This window comes from Symphalangus syndactylus, chromosome 7, assembly GCF_028878055.3.
Source record: "Symphalangus syndactylus isolate Jambi chromosome 7, NHGRI_mSymSyn1-v2.1_pri, whole genome shotgun sequence".
In the NCBI taxonomy this organism is placed as follows: domain Eukaryota; kingdom Metazoa; phylum Chordata; class Mammalia; order Primates; family Hylobatidae; genus Symphalangus; species Symphalangus syndactylus.
Window position 1 is genome coordinate 95,856,348 of NC_072429.2, and position 24,705 is coordinate 95,881,052.

The 24,705-nt window shown below is 42.6% G+C and overlaps 2 long non-coding RNA genes across 2 annotated transcripts in view; one reads left to right on the forward strand and one right to left on the reverse strand.

The window, feature by feature from the left end:
* LOC134737128 (uncharacterized) overlaps nt 1–24,705 on the reverse strand; it is a 547,208-nt gene that overhangs the window by 296,376 nt on the left and 226,127 nt on the right. The gene's annotated exons all lie outside the window — the stretch shown is intronic.
* LOC129486638 (uncharacterized) lies at nt 11,633–15,081 on the forward strand. The gene is made up of 3 exons (XR_008659040.1): nt 11,633–11,797; nt 13,344–13,465; nt 14,769–15,081. It is a non-coding gene; the product is annotated as an uncharacterized lncRNA (long non-coding RNA).

Genomic DNA, 24,705 nt, shown 5'->3' on the forward strand with positions numbered 1-24,705 from the left:
AGCTCTAAAATCCTCCTGTCTCCCATTGCAATTACAATAGTATCCAAGCTCCTTGCCATGGCTTTATGAGACTCTACCTGACTGCCTCCTCTCTCCCCAGTGCCTACTTCTCTACTTGGTCATACTGGTTCTTCCTGTTATTGGGCCATGCTCAGCTTCTTTCTGTTTTGGGGCCTTTGCACATGCCTTAACCTCGCCAATCCTCTTCCTCCTTTGCAATTTGCATGTCATTTGCTCCCTCTCAGCTAGAACTACCATATTGACCAGACCTGTTATGTAATATACATCTCCAGGGGGTGCCATTCACATAGACTACAGTCTGCACAACAGCACATGGTGGCCCTGTTCTCAGCCTCCACCACCGCTCCTGTTATACCCTTGACTTGCACTACACTTCTCCTTCACAGCAATTTACACATTCAGAATCATTTATTTGTTAAATGTCTATCTTCTCCACTAGTCCATCAGGGTAGGGACCACGACTTCCCTGTTCACCTAGAATCCTCAGCACCTACAACAGAAGGTACTCAGTAAATGTGTATGGACTGACTTTCCGTGAAGTACAGATGAGTACATATCATGCTGTCTCAACACATGTCACTAAATAGGCATGAGCATTGAGGCTTGGCAAGTATCTCAGCAGCTTCCCATCATCCATCTCCATCCCCAGTGCCAGCATTGACCTGGAAGCTAAGAAGTCCTCATATACCACAGGCTAGGTGTAGAGGATCTCAGAGGAAGAAGGACAAGGGGTCACTGGGAACTGAGTCCTGCCTTCTGCTGCTAAGAGACACATTGCTGCCCACTAGAAGTATTTAGTGTCTCTCTCCAGAAATGAACTATTCCAGAGAAAAGTATATAAGAGCAGACTCTCAAGTTCTGAAGAACTGAATTTTAATCTTGCCCTATAATGGGCGAGCTGATGATTATTGGCAAGTAATTATAAAATTTTCTATCCTTTATCCTTGCTAGGCTATTTTTTAATTAAACAAGGCACTTTATAAGTAGAACCCTGAGCTCTAAGGCAGAATGACTCTAATAATGTGATGCAGCATTGTTATTATACAGTCGATTAATAAACCTCTCAAAGTATGTGGTTGCCATTGCTTCCCTCTCGCCTGGGTCTTAGCTGTAGCTAGCTTCAATAATAACTTGTTGATTAATCAATCACAAAGGATTTAGAAACAGAAGGTGATGTCTGCTCTGTGTTTTGCATAATATTAAAATAAATAACCCTAGCAAACTCAGTGCTCTTTTTTGGTGAGACCTCATTCATTGATTCTTAGAGCAAACATTTATCAAATGTCTTCTCTGCACCAGGGACTGTGTTATGTGTTGGAAAAGATGTGTTTCCCGCCTTTAAGAACCTCACCAGCTAGTGCAGGGGGTGGGGGGAAAGTGCAAACCAATGTGCAAGCAAACAATTGCAAGCAGAGGGTCAAGTCTGTTCTGATGGTGGTATGCACAGCATCCCACGGCAGCACAGCAGGGAAGCCAATCAACTCTGCCTGAGTGAGAAGGCAATTCTCAGGGATACCATCTTAGACAAAGCTACTCTGCGTCTCATGTAGATACTCAAGGGAGAAGAAGGTGGGAAGGCTTTCTGGAGTGTATTAGTCCATTTTCAGGCTGCTAATAAAGACATACCTGAGACTGGATAATTTATAAAGAAAAAGAGGTTTAATGAATTCACAGTTCCATGTGGCTAGGGAGGCCTCACAATCATGGTAGAAGGCAAAAGGCATGTCTTACATGGCAGCAGTCAAGAGAGAATGAGAGCCAACTGAAAGGGGAAACCCCTTGTAAAACCATCATATCTCCTGAGACTTATTCACTACTCTGAGAACAGTATGGGGAAACCACCCCCATGATTCAATTATCTCCCACCAGGTCTTTCCCAGAACATGTGGGAATTATGGGAGCTATAATTCAAAATGAGATATGGGTGGGGGCACAGCCAAACCATGTCATGGAGCTACTCCTGGGCAGTGAGAACCAATCAGATTCCTTCCAACTTCTAGTTATCCATTTAAATTTGATTCCCATCATCTGAGTGCACACAGACCCACAGGAAGGAGAACAAACAAGGAACTGTTTGCAGAATACCAGCTCACTACCTCTCCAGGTAGGCTTGATGGCAGGAGGTTTATGGGCAGCAACATCACTCCAAATTCCTCTTGAATGAGTGAGGTTTGGCAGGGGTCACTCTGCCTAGTGCATTTTTCTTCTCCTCCTCCTCCTCCTCCTCCTCCTCCTCCTCCTCCTCCTCCTCCTCCTCCTCCTCCTCCTCCTCTTCTTCTTCTTCTTCTTCTTCTTCTTCTTCTTCTTCTTCTTCTTCTTCTTCTTCTTCTTCTTCTTCTTCTTCCTCTTCCTCTTCTTCTTCTTCTTCTTCTTCTTCTTCTTCTTCTTCTCTTCTTCTTTCTTCTTCCTCTTCTTCCTCTTCTTCCTCTTCTTCTTTCTTCTTCTTCTTTCTTCTTCCTCTTCTTCCTCTTTTCTTCTTCTTCTTCTTCTTCTTCTTCTTCTTCTTCTTCTTCTTCTTCTTCTTCTTCTTTTCTTCTTCTTCTTCTTCCTTCTTTCTTCTTCTTCTTTCTTCCTTCTTCTTCTTCTTCTTTTCTTCTTCTTCTTCTTCTCCTTCTCCTCCTCCTCCTCCTCCTCCTTCTTTTGTAAATTTGTGTATTTCTGACAAAATTTAATTCTTAGGAGTCTCACTTGCTTACATTCCAAAATGCCATTTTTTATTCAAGGTATAAGAAGCCCCTATACACCCTTTCTTTCCAAAAATGTTAGATTTTTAAATTCCCAAAGTCCAGAATGTAGTCTCCAGATTTAAGCCTGGAAAAATCAGTGAAAGTTTTGAGTTACAAGCACTCCCATCTCTGACTCTCTGGGACTTCCGCAGGGCTGGTGGTGACATGGTATAGGGCCGTGCAGTGGACAGCGAGCTTGAGCTGGCTGTGACCATCACATCTAGATTGGAGTTGGGGGCTGGCTTTTGTTGACCAACTAAAGTTCCACGGAGCTTTAGAAGGGTTGGATAGATCAGAAAATATTTTGATAAGTTTCCTGGAGGAAAGACGAGAGCCAATGAAACAAAAGAAATAGCTAAAGTGGTCCACATTAGAAACATAAGTGACCAAAAAACATATTTAAAAACGCTCATCATCACTAATCAGAGAAATGCAAATCAAAACCACAATGAGATACCATCTCATACCAGTTAGAATGGCTATTACTAAAAAGTCAGAAAACAACAGATGCTGGCAAAGCTATGGAGAAGAAGGAACACTTACACACTGTTGGTGGAAATGTAAACTAGTTCAGTTACTATGGAAAACAGTTTAGAGATTTCTCAACTCAAAACAGCTACCATTTGATTCAGTAATCACATTTCTGGGTATACATCCCCCCAAAATAGATAATTCTACCAAAAGACACATGCAGTCCTATGTCTATCACCTAGCTATTCACAATACCAAAGACATGGAATCAACCTAGGTGCCCATCAGTGGTGGATTGGATAAAGAACATGTAGTACACATATACCATGAAATACTATGCAGCCATATAAAAGGATGAAATCATGTCCTTTCAGCAACATGGATGGAGCTGGAGGCCATAATCCTAAGCTAATTAATGCAGGAGCAGAAAACAAAATACTGCATGTTCTCACTTATAAGTGGGAGCTAAACATTGAGCACACATGGACATAAACGTGGGAAAAATAGACAATGCAGACTACTAGAGATGGGAGGGAGGGAGGCAGGTATGGGTTGAAAAACTACTTATTGAGTACTATGCTCCTACCTGGGTGCATTATACCTTGATAACAAACCTGCACATGTACCCCCTGTATCTAAAATAAATATCAACATTAAAAAAAAAGAAAGAAAGAAACGGGCAGAAACCAGGGGGCGGGGGAGTGAAAGAAAAAGACAGGAGGGAAGATGGGAACAGAAGAGGTGAAGACCAAGCAACATGAAGGGGCCCAAGGAACCTTTGGAAGCAGAATTGGATGACACTGTGTTTGAGTCAGTTTCTGATGCTATGGTATAATTCCTTTCATCTTTCCAAGCCTTCAGTAAGGTCACCTACACATAAAAAATGCCTGTGGGAGAGGTTTGTTTCAGGAAAGTTAGCAACTGAGTTACTTGGCAAATGTAGTGCAAGGTCAAACATAGACTGAAATAAACAGACCTACCGAATCCCTCAGCCTCCTCCTCTGTCCTTGTGGTATTTATCTGTTTGCTGCTTGGGCACAATATTTGGGTGAGACAATACATAAATTGATTAATTTAGTGGAAGAAGGAGCTCAAAACCCAAGGTGACCAACCACAAGCATGTAATTTACCCCAAAATTCCTGTGACTCTGGAGGAAGTAATTGGAAGTTCTATAACCTGTAGTTCAAGGGTGCAATAGTTTGAATGTTTTTATCCCCTCCAAAACTCATGTTGAAACTTAATCCGCAATGGAACAGTGTTGGGAGGTGGTGCCTTTTGGGAGATGTTTAGCCATGAAAGCTCTGTCTTTGTGAATGGATTAATCCCACCATAAAAAGCATTTGCACAATATATCCACATCACATAATGGGACTAGCTTACCCCCTCACCATACCAAACAAAGACTGCCAGCACTACAACTAACACCTCCATTCATCAAGCACCAACTGTGTTGTGTACCTGGCACCATTCCAGGAAATATGCAGATATCCACTACTTTGAGGTAGTTATTCTTACAAGAGCACAGGGGTGCTTGGAGGGCAGACATAACCATATATAGAGATCACTCAACAATCCTCATAAACTTACCTTTTGTGTAGTCTGTTCTTTTGATAGCAAAACCTGTTTATTAGTTCTGCCATCTGTAGCCTGAAGTATGGAAAGAACATAGGTTTTGCAGCCTACCTCTGACACTTGCTGTGTTAATTTGGGCAAATTCCTCAACCTCTCTGAGCCTCAGTTTCCATCACGGATCTAACACTTTCTTCCTTGCAAGATTAATATGATATATGTAAGGAAGCTAACACAGCTGCTGCCATGTAATCAGCACTCAAATCATAGCTACCATTTTAAAAAGACAGTGGCCAGGGGTTCTTGAGGGAGTTGAGAAAGTGGGTTGGCTCTCTGCCACTCTTCTACCAGGTGAGGAACAGTGTTTGTCCCTCCTGAAGGATGCAGAATTCAAGATACCATGTTGGAAATGGAGACCAGGTCCTTAGTAGATACCAACCCTACTGGTCCCTTGATTTTGGACTTCTCAGCTTCCAGAACTGTGAGAACTGAATTTCTTTTCTTTACAAATTACCCATTCTCAGGAATTCTGTTATAGCAGCAGAAAATGGACTCAGAGAGTTTGAACAATCTCCTTTTACCCCTTAAGGGGCAAAGAGACCCCAGCTAAATCTAGGTCTAGAATTTTATTTTCTCATTTGATCATGTAATAAATAGAAATAATTGTCCTATCTTCCAAAGGAAAAGACCCAGAGGGTCTTTTATTTCCCTAAGTCCCATACCTAATAAGTAACAAATCCAGAATTTGAATTCAAGTCTTCAGCTGCAATTTTTAAAAATGTTTTGTTTAGACATTTTTATAGACTTAGAGGAAGTTGCAAAAAAAGTGCAGAGAGGTCCAGTGAACCCTTTACCCAGCTTCCCCAATTTTTGGGAATTCTTCTGCAATTTAATATTCTTCCCTTCACCCACTGAATTTAGGGATGAAGAGCTGAGCTGCAAAGACGAGTTTTGTGCTACAGCAGCCTTTTTAGGTTTACAGATCATCAGGCCCTGGGTCTCTAGCTGAGAATCAGAAAATAAACAGACAAAGAGTTCAGCCTAAAGAAGTTCAAGTTCCAGAGCAGTGGATCTCAACCCTAGCTGCACATAATCGTCATCTGGAGAGCTGTTTAAAATACAGGTTCTAATATAATCAATTAGTTCTGGGAATTAGGCTTCCATGTTTTCTGAAGCTCCTTAGGAGTTTCTAACAGGCAGATAGAGTTGAGCTGTGCCATTGGTACTAACAGGCTCCAAAGTGAGCCCACCCTCTCATCAGAGCGTGGTGTTAAGCGACTCTCCTTCCTAAGATCCCATCACTGACACCAAGATACCTATAAGAGGATCCTGTGAGTGGAGAGGCTCCTGGGGTAGCCTGGCAGGGAAATTTGTCTATTGTGTTTACTGAAAGGCATTGTAGCACTGCCACTCAGAGCTGTGTTTCCCTTTCTGAAACAGTCAAGCAGTTCCGGGCACATCAAAGGAGATTATCATTCCTCTGGCACCGGCTTTGTTTTTCGCTGCCTCTAAAAGAAACAGGTCCACTTATCTCCAGAATGCTTTCCCAGAAAGCCCAGTCCCTGCTGGGTGAGGTCACCAGTCTACAATTTGCGTCCATCACACCTTGTAGGAAGTGAGGAGAAATTGGCTTGCTTTGTTTTCCAGCACTGGGGAAACAGATTTCTTCTTAAGCTTCACACAATAAATTGTATTAAATCCTTTCAGCAGGGTTTCCATGGCTACGTGAAAGGAAAATCATACAGTATTTGTTTTAAATAATACAGCAAGGCAAGTTGGAGAGTACATCTTAATTTTTGTCATCTGTGCTGTGTTTCTGTTTGTATGGAAATGTTCCCGAGGCAGAGGAAAGGTTTCTGCATTCACTGGGAGTTGCTTGGTGAATGTAATGCAAGGTCAAATACAAACCAAAATAAACAGACTTACTGAATCCCTCAGCTTCCTCCTGTCCATGTGAGCCCCAGGGCTTGTTTGCTTACTTTAAGTGGGAATTAGGATGGCATTTATCTCTTTGCTGCTTGGGCACTAAAACTGAGCCTTTGACTGTGTAAGTCTGATTCCTGCTTCTCCCTTAGTCCTCCGTAAGGAGACAGAGTTAGATGTCTGCCCTAGACAAAGGTGATGCCTGAGAGGAACCTTGAGTATAAATTTGTCCCCCAGCTGCCTGGTACCTGGGGAATTCTGCAGGGTTGGGGAATTCTGCAGGGTTAGTTCTTTCTACCAGTGTTAGCGCAGTCATTCACAACAAAACATCACGCATAACAGTCAAGGTCCTATAATCCCAGCACTTTGGGAGGCTGAGGCGGGCGGATCACCTGAGGTCAGGAGTTTGAGACCAGCCTGACCAACCTGGAGAAACCCCATCTCTAGTAAAAATACAAAATTAGCCAGATGTGGTGGCGCATGCCTGTAATCCCAGCTACTCAGGAGGCTGAAGCAGGAGAATCGCTTGAACCCGGGAGGCGGAGGTTGCAGTGAGCCAAAATCGTGCCATTGCACTCCAGCCTGGGCCACAAGAGTAAAACTCCGTCTCAAAAAAAGCAAAAATAAAAAAGAGTCAGGGTCTTCATAATGGAATGTCCAAGATTCTGAGCCCCAACAACCAGGCTGTTGCAAACTGCCTACCCTCTCTGAGATTTCATTTCTTCATCAGGTGAATGAGGACGGTGAAACCTATACACCCAGAGATTCTGGCAGGTTGTTGCCGGCCTGGGTGGTATCCAGATTAAATTCAACAACTACTATGGTGAGCCCCTTCCAGATGTCACAGAGCTGGCTAGTGTTGGGAAATTGGCAAAGGTCTGCTTCCTGCCCTGAAGGAGCTCTCAGTCTAGAACTAGGACCCTCACCAACTGATGCCGATGAACATTACACTCAGATTGTACTTGACCATGGCTGGCCCATGTTGTGCGATTACTCCAGGGAGAAAGCAGTTCCTAACTTAGTCCTAAACAATCTGTTGGGTAAGGAAATAGAGAGCTCTATACTGTCACTGACAGAAAATGTCATGTTGGGTCCCAATCCTCTGTAGGCAATTCAGCTTCTAAATCGGGGTACAAGTAAATTCCCTCTGCCAAGCCCCAAAGAGAGGCAGGGCAGACTGTACCCCAGGGCCTAGTCCTTTGACCACAGTGATGCTGATGAGAACCTCATGTGGCCGGGAATGGGGAGGTGGAGGAAAGAGAAGATAGGAGTCGAGGAGGCAGAGCCTCACCAAGCAAGTATGAGATCACTTGGCAGACAAACCAACATTGGAAGGAAAAGGACATTAGCTCTAGTCACAGTCTGCCATTTTGAACTCTGGAAGTTTATTTTAGCTTTTTTTTTTTTAAACGTTTTACAGCATGGACAATAAAAAGTAAGAGAACGCATTAAGAAGATTCGCCCACACAGAAGTCATCTATGGAGCCAAAACCAAGACATAGTTGAGATGCTTTGCTTTACTCTGTGCCTGTGAGAGACACTTGCTCTCTGCAGGCCCCATGGGAGTTGTGGAACAGACTCATCAGATTCCAGGGCTGCCTGAGAGTGCACCAGTCTATGGCCCCTAGAGGCCAGTGTGGCCCTGTCCTTTGGTGCCTCTGGTCAGTGGCTTTTGCCTACAGTTCACTAGGTCAATCCCAAGCCTATCCCTTTTTCCAGACACAGCTCATGCCTCACTCGCTTCCCTGTTTAGAACTTTTTCCCAAGGTGGAGTAAGTTGATGCCAGAGTTGGAGCCCCTCCTCTGCACTCCCATGTTGCCCTCTACTGTGGTACTTACCCCTAGCCATACTTCCTGTTTACCTGTCTATCTCCCCTGCTGGTTCATGAGCCCCTCATGAACACAGGGGAGGAACTGTCTCTTAAATGTCGTGCGTCCCAAGAGCATAGCACAGGGCCTGGTGCATATAGGCATGCAATAAATGGTTGTTGAATGAGTGAATGCCTATATAAATAAATGAATGGGTGACAAAGCTCACTGAGCACATCAGTATGGTGATGTGCTGAACATCAAGACATTCCTTTAAACCTCTCGGCTGGGGTCGAGCCTCTTTAAGTTTGCCCTCACCCCATTTGGAATTCCAGCACCCACTCACCCATCCACATGTACATACAGTGGACAGCAGCAGCATCCTAGGCCTCCAGGGGGCTTTAGAGCCCCTGCTCCTTCTCTCTAGGCTAGTGCCTCTGGTCTCACTGTAACAAGGGCTGGGTCTGCTCAACTGCTCACTATAACCTCAGTGAGCTAGGCCTGCTCAGCGCATGTGGAGGTGGTAAGTGCCATCCATGGAACCATAACAGCCCCATTTTAAAAGGCCAAGTGTTTCTATTTCTTTCGAGCCCAGGATTTTTTCAGAACATTTCCCCCATGAATCAAAATCCCCTATAGTCCATTATAGAAAGATGGACAGCAAATACAAAGTTGCTAATGACCTAACCTTACTCTCAGGTCCTTAGTAAAATGACCAGATTCTTAAATTAATTCTTCCCACATGGCCACAAACATCCCATCTACCTTTCAACAAAAGCAGATGACTCACACTGATTTACTAACCGTAGTAACTACCTACTGACCCACTTTCTCTCTGTCACTATATTGTCACTTTTCATACATTCTCTCTTTTAATTCCCATAACAAACCCATTAGGTGGGTTCTGTTTTGATTCCCATTTTATAGATGAGGAAAATGCAGCTCAGATATTTTAGGTGACTTGCTCACAATCACATAGTTGATAAATGATGAACTTGAGATTTGAAACCATGACTGCTGATCTCTAAGATTTAACCTTATCTGGTTATCTCTTGTTACATAACAAACCATCATCAAAATTTAATGGCTTAAAACAATTTACTATGATCTCTCATGGTTCTGTGGATTGACTGAGTCAAGTGGGAAGTTTTCACCCATAGTCTCTCACGCAGATGCAGTCAGATGGCAGCTGGGGCTACAGTCATCTGAAAGCTGAACTGGGCTGGATGTCCAAGATGACAACTCATATGGCCACCAGTCAATATTCACTGAGGACTGGGAGTTCTTCTGGGGCTACTGATTGAGCATCTATATGTAGTCTGTGTGGTTTGGGCTTCTCACAGAATTTAGAATCCACAGAATAGTGGGATTCTAAAAAGGAGTATTCTAAGAGAAAACTTTTTAAGAGATCCAGGCAGGAACTGCAAGGCTTCTAATGCCTTAATCTCACAAGTCCCAAACTTCACGTCCTATGTATTCTATTGGTCAAGCAATTCCCCAGGGCCAGCTTGGATTCAAGAGGAGGGAGATAAGACAGTAACTCTTAATAGGAAGAGGGTCAAAGAATTTGCAGTCATCTTTGTCACAGTCTGCTCTCTGATTGCATATTATTTACATTCCTCCCACATAAATACATGTGTCTCCTCCTAAGACCCAAAAGTCTCATCCCATTATGGCACCCACTCAAGCCTGAGGTCCAGGATTTTATCATCTAAGTCAGATCTTGATGCAGATGAGCTTCCTTGGGGTGCAGTTCCCTGAGTACAGCTCTGTCAATCTGAAGACCTGTTAGATGAAGAGACAAGTTATCTGTCCCACACACACAAATACAGTGGTGATACAGAGATAGGATAACTTCACTAAAGCTTTCATTCAAAAGGGAAAGAAACGGGAGGCACATCGCAGTCACTGATCCGTAGCAATTCTAAACTGCTGCCAGGTGCATGTTGCCAGATCCTTGATTAGTGTGTTCCCAGTTGTGCCTCCCTGGGAATGATTGTAGCTCTTGGCTCCCCACACCTACTGGGATTTTGATTCTGCTCTCTGAATCATTTTTCCTTTTCCATAAGAAATGGCCATGTTTGCAGCTTAGTAGCCTTCTTGTCCTACTTCCTACCCATATAAGGCTCTCTACAGTTTGAACTGTCTCTTTCCTATTTAGTTCAGGCTGATGGTGCTTTCGCATGTACAATTCTCTTAAATTTTTTGCAAGTTTCCTAAAGACTCTTTCAGGTTCACTCCATTAGTCAAAATACATACCTACAAATCTCTTTAAAGTACGCCACTTTCTGCCTTGGGCTGACAGTTAGGTGCTATGGAACAATGCCCTTCAGAATCCTTCAAAGTCTGTGAAGCAGACTTTTGCCCTCTGTGTGGCCTGGGCTTCTTACAGTATGTCACCTTAAAGATTTCTAAATTCTTAGCAAGCACCTTAGAGCCATATCTCTGAGATGATCATTACCTTATATCATGTCTTACTTTGAGAACTTTTCCTACTGAAGAAGCTTGGAATGGAAAACAGCTTTATTTTTAAACCCAGCAAGTGTGACTTCTTATATTCCATCTAAGTTTTGCTTGAAACTGAATAGTTCATTATGGAAGATGGGAGTTCACTTCCCTATATTCATACTTTACCATACTTGCCTAAGAGAAACCATTAGGCATGTTTAGCATTCTGCCTGGAAGTCTTCTTAACCAAATCTGCCATTTCCTAGATATATTTTCTGTTTTTCACATTACCAAAAGCAACAGTATACCAAATTATCCATCATTACAAAACAAAGGATGCCTTTTTCCAGCTTCCAAAAACAATGTCCTCATTTTCCCTCTAGTTCTAATTAATAGTTTCCTCAGGGACCTCACAGCTTCTTCCTGCTGCTTGGTTCCCAAAGCAAATGTCCCACATTTTAAGTTTTCATTATGGCAGCACTCCAGGTACCAAATTCTGTTCTAAGTATCCACAGTTCCATAGAATGCCACCCAAAACATAATTGTTTAAAACTGCAATTTATTATTTATCATGGTTTTATGGGTTGACTTCGTTCAGCTGGGTGATTCTTATCTGGGCTTTCTCTTACAGTTGCAGTCAGATGTTAGCTGGGGCTGCACTCAGCTGAAGGCTTGACTGGGATCCGTGTCTATATGGCACACTCAGATAGCTGGCAGCTGATACTGGCTGTGGAAGGGAAGCTCAGTTGGAGCACCTACTTATGGCCTCTCCATGTGGCCTGGGCTTCTTACAGTATGCCACCTGGTTCCAAGACGGACAACTCTGAGAGTGAGCGTTCCAGGAGACCCAGGCAGAAACTACAACACTTACTCTGACCTAACCACAGAAGTCCCAGAACATCATTTTCACTGTACTAGTCGAGCAAGTCACTGTGGCCAGCTTAGATTCAAAACGGGAGGAATTAAGGAAAGGAGAAGACATAGACACTTGCCTCTCATTAAGAATCCATCTCTTAATGAGAAGCAAGTCTGTGTCCTCTCCTTTCATACTATTCTATACAAATTATGGGTCAGCTCTGCATATCTGGTAACTCATTCCTTTAAATGTGGATGCTGATCCTGCTCAAGGCCATCTTGTCTCTTACCTTAAAAAAATACTCATATCCTACAAATATATAGACTCAATTTGACATTCTTCTGAGCTTTGTATTTGTAAAATATGTTAACTTTTAGTAACTTTAGGACATATGAAAGCTAAAATTGACAATGGCTCTGTCAAACAGCCATCCATGGAGGACCTAAATCAAGAATATTGCCTGTCAATCCCCAGAGCTCTCTCACTCCACTTGATGGGGCCCCATGGGGCCAAGTACTGAGAAGACTCCCCTCTCTGTGTCCCACTCACCATTAGCTTCCCCCTGCCCCCTGGGGGGTCCATAAACTGGGCACTGGATCATTCTCACAAATACTTTAAGGGGGAGTGGAAAGGGAGGAGGTCATAGCTGTTTTGTTTAACTGGAACTAGAACAGGGATCGTGTCCTATTTTAGGACAGAAAGGGGGAAGGATATCAGGATCTCACTTCTGCACTGGCCACCACCACTGTCACTCATCACATTGAGTGTACGTCCCTCAAGAGTTTGTATAAATTCAGGTCAGAGCTGCAGCTACACAGCCGTCCAGTGTCATAGAAAAGCAATTCATGGATGACTGATCTCTCCATTCGGAAGGATGCAGTCTTCATGTACAATGATGAGAAACTGTTATTTTATAATCTTTTCATTAAAAGCTTGGCTGAAAACCAAAAAATAAAAAAGAAATATTGCCTCTCTTTAGGCAATTTATCCATGAGCAATTAGCTGCCTGAAACAAAGAAGAAAACACCCGGATCAAACATGTTTATAACCTTCAATTAATTACCACTGCTAAGTGGCAGACCAAAGTGTAAGTCTATGTCCAATTACGCACCTTATGGGCCATTGCTTTTGTTGGTGTAATAAGCCTTCAGCCCCCTTTTGCTATCTTCATCCTTCAGAATGGCTATCTGATGTGGGTGAAAGTGAGTGGTCATTCTCCACTTGTGCTTCCTCTACCTCTGTCAACAAGCATGATGGAGGAGGAGGCTGTTAGGGAAGAGGGGAGGAGGAATGGAATGCAGCAAGGGCCTCTGTGATTTTATAACTATGACAAAGAACATATGCTCTCCTGCTAAAATGACCATTTGGCAGTATCTCTCACCTTGCCGAGAGCCAGTATAGCTTGGAGAGAATGGGCACAATCTCTGGAGTCAGGGAGCTCGTATTTGGTTCCTAGCCCTTCCATTTAATGTGCAACAATGGACAAGTTATTAACCCTCTTTGTGCCTTATTTCCTCAGTTCTCAATACTTATCCTGCTTCTCCTGTTAGTCACATGTAATTATGCGATCACTCCCTCCTTTTGAAAACACCCAGAGTGACTGAAGAGTCAGGGAGAGCTGACTTAACACCGGGCAATCAGGTGAACACATCTGAGGAGGTGGCATTTAACCTGAGCCTTGAATGACAAGAAGAACCCAGGAGGCTTGTAACAGTCATGGCAGGTGTATTAGTTTTCTGCAGTTGCTGTAACAAATTACCACAAACTGGGCAGCTTAAAACAACAGACATGTATTCTCTCGTAGATCTGAAAGCCAGAAATCTGAAATCAAGGTGACAAGGCTGCCCTCCCTCCAAAGGCTCCAGGGGAGAACCTGTTCCTTGCCTCTTCTGGTGGCTCAGAAATTCTTTGGCTGTGACCACATCTCTCCAGTCTCCACCTCTGTGGTCACATTGCCTCCTCCTCTTCTCTGTGTGTCTTCTTCTCTGTGTGTCTGTCTTACAAGGATGCTTGTGATTGCATTTAGCGCTACCTGAATAATCCAGGATAAGTGCCTCTTGTCAAGATTCTTATTTTAATCACATATTTTTGCTATGTACGGTAATATTCACAGGTTCCAGGGATTTGTAGGTGGACATATATTTGGGGGGCCACCATTCAACCTGCTGCAGTGTGGTCAAAAAATAAAAGGAAAATCAGACTGGATGGGGCCTTTTCAGGCTAGTAAAGGGTTTAGTATTACTAGCAATGAGAAGCCAGTAGAGATCTCAGACAGAGTTTATACTGAGATGTGTGTGTGTGTGTGTGTGTGTGTGTGTGTGGGTTTTTTTTTAGAGGCAGCATCTTGCTCTGTAACCCAGGCTGGAGTGCACTGGTGCAATCCTAGCTCACTGTAACCTTGAATCCCTGGGTTCAAGCAATCCTCCCGTACCTGGAACTACAAGCACACACCACTGATAGCTAATTTTTACATTTTTAATAGAGTCGGGGTCTCAATATGTTGTCCAGGCTGGTCTCAAACTGCTGGCCTCAAGTGATCCTCCTGCCTTGGTGTCTCAAAGTCCTGGGATTACAAGCATGAACCACTGTGCCCAGCCTATACTGAGACATGTCTTATGATTATCACTGATCACTCTTGCTGCTTTGTGAAGAATAGATTTGGAGGGAGAGTAGAAGTAGAAAGACCAGTTCAGAGGCCATTGCCAATCTGAAAACTTGAGTATGGGGCAGATCTGATATTCTCCATGTAGACTACAGGCAAATAATCCTTCATCAAAGCCTGTAACACAATATTGTTCATAAGAACAATTTTTTTGATAAAGCAACTTCTCATTCTAAATCCTACAAAATAGGACTATGTCCTGGCCCCACTTTATTTTACCTTTAACCCAAATAATTTGCTTCTGCTATCACCTAAAATGAACTCATGCTCTGTTTTCCACAGCAATTTGGGGACTTCCTCCATTATACCGATGACATGGTTTTAGAGTCAGGAACTCAGAGCGGCCTTCAGAAGAAGCTAAAACATTTGGTAACAACAATCAGAAAGAACAATCTCAGGTCAGCCATACAAAAGTGAAAATATTTGCAGTGGGGAGCAAGTGGGTAAGTAATAGACTGAATACTTCCTGTCTTAGGCTGATCAGGTGCCATAACAAAGTACTGTAGATCGGGTGACTCATCAACAACATAAACTTAGTTTTTAAGCTTTGGAGTCTGGAGGTCTGAGATAGATCAGGGTGCCAACATGGTTGGGCTCTGGTGAGGTCCCTCTTCTGGGTTGCAGATGGCTGTCTTCTTTTTGTATTCTCACATGGAAGAAAGACAGCAAGCTAGTTCCCTGGACTCTTCTTATAACGGCATTAATCTCATTCATGAGGGCTCCATCCTCAAGACTTAATTACCTCCCAAAGGTTCCACCTCCTAATATAATCGTATTGGGATTAGGGTTTCAATATATGAATTTTGGGGGAACACAAATAGTCAGTCCATTGCACCACCGACCATGCCCCACAGGCCTTTCTTTCACAACATGAAGGTTTCCTTGCAACCAACTCAGTTAATGGGTCCATTAGCTTATGGATGTGTTCAGAAAAAGACTTTCTGCAGAGATGAGACTAAGCATTTTTGTGATCAAAAAGAAGCAGTGCTTTTATTAATGTTGCTTTTCAGGCCACAGTTGTCTCTTTCATGCATAGAGCAGAGATTTCTGAGGTCTTAACTAAATACATGTGTTTCGTGTGATTAAACTAGCCATTGAAATAGAACATTGGTTCTATTTCAAAAACAGATGTTGGCTCTACCAGCAAGTATCCCTGCAGCCACCCTCTGGTTTTGCCTTGCCTCACAGGGAAAGGGAAGAGAGGACCAACATTTATTGCCACCCACTTTGAGGGGTCTCACTTTGTGGCAGAGACTTCTGATTGTCCTTCAATGTTCACCCTTCCTCCCTGTGCCCCTTCACCCTCGATTAGTAAGTAATAGGATCCTTGATTGTTAACTAGTTAGAGTTGCCAGATAAAATACAGGACATCCAGTTAAATTTGAATCCCAAATTAACAATGAAAAAAAATGTATGTTTCAAATATTGCATGAGACATACTTATGCTCAAAAAATTATTCATTGTTTATCTAAAAATTCTGATTTAACTGGGTGTCCCATATTTAACTGGGTTGTCCTGAACAAAAATGACGTTTCTCACCTTTCCCTGAGGCTAGGTGAGGCCTCATGACAAAATTCAGGCCAAAGGGGTGTAAATAAAAGTGTTCTTAAAAGAAAATAATGTGCCCTCTCCCTTTCTTCTTCCTGCTTGCATGCTGGGATGTGAAGGTAATTCAGGAACTCCAGCAGCCATTTTGGACCATGAAGTGATCTTGGGAATGGAAGCCATTTGTGGTACAATAACACACTAGAAGGAGTCCGGTCCCTGGTCTAGAAGATGAGTGAAAAATAAACTTCTACCTTATTGAAGTCACTGCTATTTTGGTTTTTTCTGCTACTTGCAGCTGAAGCTAATAGTACCTACTACACTATGTCTTCTAATTCTCAGTTAACCTTGAAAGGCACATTATTCACATTTTTGCAAATAGAATCCTGAGGCTGAGAGAAGTAACTTGGCCAAGGTGGTCACAAAGTAATCGCTGAGTCACATTTTGAAACCCAGTCTATGCAAATGGTATCCTGGGCTCTTATTTTTCTACAATACATTCCTTCTCTGGGTGATCATTGTTATCAAATTCCTAAGGTTTTGTAGTATATTAAATTTGCTTCTGCATGTCTGCTATCTAAAGCATTTAGCTTTCTCCCTCACCAAAAATACAGAACGAGACATTTCTGCTGTCAATGTTATAGGATCTAAAACTCCATCCCTAGATCTGATATTTGAGAGATCTGCACCAAACGACACATTATTTATTTACTTGTTTCCTTTGGGGTTGCTAAAGAAATGTTTCTAGTCTGTATTATAATAGTTCCCTGCAAAAATGTCTTAAGTGAGTTATGATTTAATATGAAGTGCTCACTTTTATAGACAATCAGTATTAAAAGGTCTATTTGTCTATATCTTTTGAAACTTACTTGGTTGTTTGTTGTTCCTTGTAAAATAGAATTTTCATGCAATAAATTTCACACTGAATTTAATGCCAGAAAAAAATATTTTCAATATCTATTCAGGCATAATTCTATGTTTGCTTGTTTTTATTTTTGTCAAATATCAAGAGAATAAGAGAGCTTAACAGTTACTTTTTTGCTTTGGTTTCTAGGAAACTTGGAGTTAAATCTCGTGTTTATTTATGGTCATTCAATCATTCAGATACTAAAATATTTATTTCTGATTTTTTCTTTTTTAAAATCCATTTTTTCTTTTTCTCCAACAGTTTTTTTTTCTTGTCTCTACATTTCCATTTTAGGATACATTTTTATTATTATTGACTACCTCAAATCTGCCTTCATTTATTTCACAAATGCTTATTCATTGCCTCCTTTGCATACCATACTTGCCTGAAAGAAGGTAAGCTGCAAGCTATAAATTCCTAACTGAGCCTTTGCTTGTAACTCATGAATACTATTTTCTTTTGAAATGGCCCTACAAATCTCTACCAAATAACTTATTCCAGAATTAGATGATCAACAGTAAACCTAATATTTTCCAAAATTTACATTCTTTCTTCTGTTTTAAAAACCAATATATTATCCCCACCATTCCAGCCTTCTGACAGAAAGCACGTAGCAGTCACAAATTTCAGGTACCATTAATAGGACCAATCCTAGAGAAAATTGTGGAGGGAGTAGCGTTTTGACAGCAGCATTTCTGCTGCCATCTCTTTTGCAATTGGGGCTTTGCTCTGGGTTCCCGAACACTGAGTACTTCTGGGCCCTCTTTTCACCCACTTCTAGCTACCAACCCTCTTCTCAAAGGACATCACAGGCATCATTATAGCTTTGTGTGAATGTCACTCTTTTCTCCCCCAGGGAGAATGGCACCTTAGCCCTTATAGCAAATTAGGAAATGAAGGGCTTCATCCCCACTAGAGGAAATGTATATGCTGTTGAATAGGTTTTAAGAAGGGGGAGGGGCCAGGCACAGTGGCTCACGCCTGTAATCCCAGCACTTTGGGAGGCTGAGACGGGCAGATCACAAGGTCAAGAAATCGAGACCATCCTGGCCAACATCGTGAAAACCCATCTCTACTAAAAATACAAAAAATTAGCCTGGCATGGTGGCAGGTGCCTGTAGTCTCAGCTACTCAGGAGGCTGAGGTAGGAGAATTGCTTGAACCCAGGAGGCGGAGGTTGCAGTGAGCTGAGATCACGCCACTGTACTCCAGCCTGGGCGACAGAGTGAGACTCTGTCTCAAACAAAAAAAAAAACAAAAAAAGAATGGGGAGAGAGGGTGAAAAGCAAGACCTCAGGGCCTTGGAGACAGTAAGAAGCTGGGGCCTTCCTGGTGTCTCTGAAGTGGCCATGCAGTCAGCATCCACATGCCTGCTTGTCCTGCCCAGCAAAGCACCTGGCAGGTGCATGTCTCCATGGTGATGCAGCCCGTTCTGTCAAATATTCCTGAGCTTTCAAAGGGTGGAAAAAACAGCCAAGCAGAAAATTTGAGCCTTTCTCCTAGACCAGGGAGGCAGAATTGGAATTTTGATTTTCTTGCCCCCTCACTGTTAGAAATGGTTGACCCCATCATCTAGGATAGCCTGAGCTTTCTGCCCTTTCAAGCTGAAAAGAGAGACCAGCAATGGCCCATATTCCTAAAGAATCTGTTTGGCTCCTCCATGACATTCCCCTCCCTCACACGTGGGGTTTCCCCCTCTGCCCACAGTCTCTTCTTGGAGGAGGCTCCTGATTCAGTCCTCTCCGGCCTCACAGAGGGAAATCACACGCAGTGATTCACAGACATTATGGTTCACAAACCCCTTTCACATGCTCTGTGAGGTAGGTTTATGACCTCTGCATTCCTGCTGAGGAAACAAGCTCAGGAAAATTTAGTGGCTTGTATAAGATTTACAAAAAAATGAGAAAGCAGAGCTGGGACTAAGAGGTCATAGCTCTCACTCCAAGACAAGAGTTATTTTCAGTTCTCTTCAGCAAATGTGTCTGCTGAGAGCCAAGCAGTTTGGCCTCCTCTCGGAATCCTCCTGCTAGCAGATGCTCGGCCCCCTTCCCTTCATTCCCCCAGTGCTTTGCTCACACCTCTCACGTTCTAGGTGGCTGTTGATGTGACTCTGTTCCTAGGCTATGAGTCTGTCAATGGCAGGGACAATGTCTGATTCAACTCCAACTACCACATGCCTACCACCATAAATGTCAAATGAAGGAATGAACTCGGTGCTAGACTCGTTATGCTGTCATACCAGCATAACGACAGTACTCTAGTCTTTGTGGCACTCTGTATAGTAAAAAAAATAATAATAATTTTGTTGACACATCATCCCCACTGCACCCTTGCTGTGTTCACTGAATAAAGGAGCAGGCTTTAGGTGCTGTGGGACATTTTAGTGGGAAAGATTTAAGGCCCTGGAATAATATCTGCCTCATCAAGTCCGCATCAGAAAATCAAACAAACCAGAATAGTCTTTTTTCCGTTTTTGTCTTAACGGCTTTGGAGTTGTGGTCAGTGGAAACAGCATAGTTTGCAGTAAAAATATTCCTGGCTAGCCAAGTGACACATCTGGTTAGTCAAGGACAAGGAAGAGAACAAACTCTTTCATTCCTCAGCAGCTCAGGAGAAGGCATCTGGGTGGGTCTGCCCGTGAGAATGTTTGTGAAGTGTCATTTGAGAAACTCTAGCAGAGCAAGGATGATGAATTTCATAACTGAAATCAGGAATCAGGTCCAGAATAAAGTTTGGACAGTTTTATAAAATTGTGGTGTAGACGAGATCCTACATGAGGACAATTATTCTATCCCTCCCCTGTTCTTTAGGACAAGACTGAAATCATCCTAGAAAATTTACTCATTTAAAAAATCTCTAGAATAGGAATTTCTTAAAACTTTCCTGGATGAGCCTTTTAAATACCTCACAAACTTTATGGGGAGAAAAGTTTTCCTTCTTTCTAACCCAAATCCTTTTTGCTGAAATTCACATCCATTCCCTCTTGGTTTGAGGATCAGCCAAGGATTTAATGCCTTGATCAATTTGCATCAATACATGCAATAAACTTATTGGTTTTTAAAGATGTGTAAAGTACACCTATTAGCACTTCCTGTTGCAAATAAATACCCAACTCACAGTAACTAAAACCATAAGAGAAACTCTTTGATACCCATAAGTGAAAAGTAAAGAAGTAAGCTTAGCCTTGGCATCTTAATAACGTCAATAAGGGCCTGGCTTATTTCCTATTATCTGCTCCGCTTACCATAGTGTCAGAGTCATCCTGAAGCTATTTCCCTCATAGTGGCAAAATAGCTGCAGCAGTTCCACACCTCACAGGCTTATATTGCACCATCCCTTCTGCTATAGTTTGGATGTTTGTCCCCTCCAAGCCTCATGTTGAAATTTGATCCACAATGCTAGAGGTGGGGGCTAATAGGAGGTGTTGCAATCACAGGAGCAGATCCCTCATGAATAGATTAATGCCCTCCCTCAAGGGTGAGTGTATTCTTACTCTATTAGTTCCCTCAAGAGCTGGTTGTTTAAAAATGACCCAGCACCTCCCCATATTCCTCTTATTTCCTCTCTCATTATGAGATCTCCGCACAGGCTGGGTCCCCTTTATCTTCCGCCATGAGTAAAAGCTGCCTGAGGCCATCATCATATGCCAATGCCCAATCTTTAATTTTCCAGCCATCAGAATCATAAGCCAAATAAACCTTTTTTTCTGTATAAATTACCTAGCCTCAAATACTCTGTTATCACAACACAAATGGACTAAGACATCTTCTAAGCAACAGGTGCTAAAACTCTCCCGATGAGACTTGCTTGGGTTATGTACCCACACTTGACCCAGGAAATGTAATATACCTGATTGGTTTGATTTAATCAGGGCTCACCCTGGATCTGGTAATAGGGAGCCAGCTTTCCAGCAGCACTTGGGCTTAGTGGGAAAGAAGACGAAAATGGAATTGAAATCTTGGTACTGTTGCAAAGGGGATGAGTAAGATGGACAACTGAATACTCGGTAATTGTGCAAACAGAAATGCACCTAAGGTTAAAAAGCATGGTATGATTTGTTTTGCATATAAGACATCTCCCCAGACCTGTGGCTTGTCCACTTAGAGATGGGTTTTATAATCCTCATATATCAGTGTTCCCACCCTTCCCTGATGATAAGAATCACTTAGAGCATTTGTTAAAGCCATAGCTTCTTAGGTTTCCCTTGGAGCTTCTATTTGATGGGTCTTGGATAGGGCCTGGGAATTTTTAATTGGAAACATTCTCCAAGTGATGCTTATGAGACCACGTTCTATCCACAACCAACTCCAGTGCATGCTCTTTCTACTTCTAAAAGCAGGCAGGTACACTGTGGCTGCAAAGATCTTTGGGATGAGGAGGGGCATGCCCAAATCATGACAGTTCAGTCTAAAAAAGACTTTAGGAAGGTCTTTTCACACTTGGTCATTGTGAGTATTGGTCTGAGTCTGTAAGTGGTGAAGAAAACAGTTGCTAATCCTTATTGAGTACTTAATCTGTGAAGGATGCTGAGCTGAGTGCTTTGCATGAATTATCTTCTGTAACTGATGCATTTCCTTCTCTGGAGGATTTTTAGGTAAAGCAGGGACTCTCAACCTTCTAAAACATTCTTAGTAAGCATTGACACCCTTATCACGTATAAAAATCAAAATCTCCCCCAATAACCATTTTATTTACATATCCATTATTGAGAAAATATGTAATATCAAGAATGACTTTTGTCAAAGTTTTCTTTTGTTGAAATTATGGAAACCAGCACGAGCTACCATGATCAATTTTTAATGTATTAGAAAGACTTCTAAGCTACTCAGAAGCAATTCTGCGAGGTAAAAAGCCGAGCTGGAGAGCAGTTAGGGTCTGACTGTGCGTTGCCTCAGTTTCTACTTCAGGTACTTGAAACACTCTTTTCCCCCTGCATCCCTGCTTCCTATGCTGAAACTGGGGTGAGCAGAAGGTGGTGCCATCCCGCAGTTCCCAGTTACATATTATCACAGGGCCACTCACCTGCACCCAAAAGGTATCTTTGAATTCCAATTTCAAGTTTCTAAAAGGGAGGCTGTAGTTGGCTGAGATTAGGCAAGGCATCTGCCCTGGATCCAGTTCACTGAGACTGAGGAAAAGGGGCTCATGTGGCACAAACATGGGCCAGGAACCAGGTGCCACTTTCTAATGAGGGTAGGAGCTTAGTTCTCACAGAAAAGAAGTCTTTGAAAGCTGAAGAGAAGCCCCCACAAGGCTATTGATACAATGAGAGTGAATCAATAGCTCTTGGATTTTTATTTTATTCATCCCAGAAGCATCTGGAAACATTTGAAAAATTATGGTGCTGGATGTGCTCGTGGCTTCCTAGACCTACTGCAGTAACCCTTCAGCCCTCCCAGGGTCCAAGGCCAGCACGTGGGGGCCAGCGTTAGAGGAACAGGAATAAACCAGGTGATTCTTAGGAGTCCTTGGCCTCTCTGGTTACATCCTTGGAAAGAAACGGGGGAGATAATGCTTCACCTGCTGGAAGTGATTGGATGAAGAGCAACAGATTTCCTCCCTGGCCTCCCCCAGGGCCCTCCCAAGGGCCCACCTCCTCCCTCCCTGGCCTGCCTCAGAGCAGGCCCAGCCACTGAGCCTGCCTAGCTGGCAGTAACATTTCAGTCTTCACTGGCAGCTGACTGCCCACTTCCTAGCAGCTCCAAACTGCAGGAGACTAATAAAACAAGCCCTAACGAATGGGTGGCACTGCAGTAATAGTGAACACTAGATTTATTCTTGTTGATAATTTCAGTGGAGTAGGCCAAAGGGACTCTCATCAGTATAACTAGGAGATAAAATTCTGATGAATGAAGCAATACCTTGTTGCTTAAGGAATAGTGCATAATTAAGAGGATTGTTGACCCTAATTGAAATGATGTCGCCAAGGTAAGCCAAATAGCACTTCTGGACCAGAGAGGGAGTTTTCTGCCCAGGGCAGACTCTTCTACAAGCAGAGCAGCTAACTTTGATTCTAATAACGTTAAGAAACGAGCTTTGGGCCGGGCACGGTGGCTCACACCTGTAATCTCAGCACTTTGGGAGGCTGAGGCAGGCGGATCACGAGATCAGGAGCTCAAGACCACCCTGGCTAACATGGTGAAACCCCGTCTCTACTAAAAATACAAAAAAATTAGCCAGGCATGCTTGCGCATGCCTGTAGTCCCAGCTACTCTGGAGGCTGAGGCAGGAGAATGGTGTGAACCTGGGAGGCGGAGCTTGCAGTGAGCCGAGATTGCGCCACTGCACTCCAGCCTGGGCAACAGAGTGAGACACTGTCTCAAAAAAGAAAAGAAAGAAAGAAAATGAAAAAAAAGAAACGAGCTTTGTTAAGGGGGCTTTTTTAACCTGGATATGGAGCTAGATCTGAAGACTGCCAAGTGCCAGATTCTGCCTTATATAGCCCTCCTGGCTAAGAAGAAGGAACCAAGATAGAATCCAGGTGCCTGCTCATCCCAGGCCTCCACTCAGGGTCTGCAGTTGCTCTTCTGAGTGACCGGGTGAACAGGGCCAGGTGGAGACTTTCAGAGAAAGTTTGCATAAAAAAATATAACCTGCCCACAATACGTAATTTAAAATATAGTAACAGACCTTAAAATTAATTCAAGGAATGCTAAGATGTACTGATTTTTTTCCACCATGAAGACTCTGACGTATCTTTTAGAAATTTCTAATTCTTTCTTTTAAAGGTCTGGGGCACATCTTAAGCATATTTTAGGGCTCCTCTTGGGTAAACTGTGATGAGTCAGAGAAAGAGGCAGGACCGACAACCAACACACCTGAATTCCAACTGTGGCTCTGCATCTCAAGCAGCTCTGGGACCTTGGGCAAGTCACTTAACCTTTCTGGCTCTCAGAAAAGTCATTCAGAAAATGGTGGTTCTTCAATAGGCAGCGGTAAGAATCAAATGAAATGTCAAAGTGCTTTGTAAACTTGGAAACACTGTACAAATATAAAAGGAAGGCCCTGTCACTGGAGCATTCATTATGCAAGGGCCTGAAATATGGTACGGCACAAGATGGCGAAAGGTTTTGTATCACAAAAATACTCACAGATTGGTCCCTACTCCAAACCTCCTTACAATTAACATAAGCACTCCTTCTTGCCAGAAGCACAGGTCTGTCCCTTCCTGATGGTCTGATACCCACAATATCTGACCTTATTGGCAAATGCTGTGCAAATATATGGCAAAATGAAATTGCAAATCTGATAATAAATGAGGGATTTCATGAGGTCAGTGAAAGTGATGTTGGAGGCTGCGTTAATTCAGGCAGCTAAGCCACCGACCAAGAAGTATGGGCAGAGGTAGCCAATTCCCAAATAATGAAAGGAAAGAAAGGAAGGTTAGTGATGCTTCAAAAAAAAAAAATGATTTTAATGTCAAAGACTTAAAAGAAGCTCTTGCAGAAAATGATAAAAATTCAAAAATACTTGAATTTTACAAGAATTATTCTTTTGGGGATTGTGCTACAGAAGTTAAATGCGAAAAATTTGGTATAGACAATCATAATTTTGTTGGAAAATTTTCACATATAAAGTTAATTGTATTCATTCTTTAAGAATTAGCTGATAGTTGATATTACAACTTAAATTTTGTTCAACATAAAATAAGCTTATTTTATAGTTTTTAGTTTTATTTTCTAGGCAAAAATCATAAATAAAACATTTGTTGTGCTTTTTTATTTTTTGCTTTTGGGTTTTGTTGTTGTTTTTGCTATTTACCACAA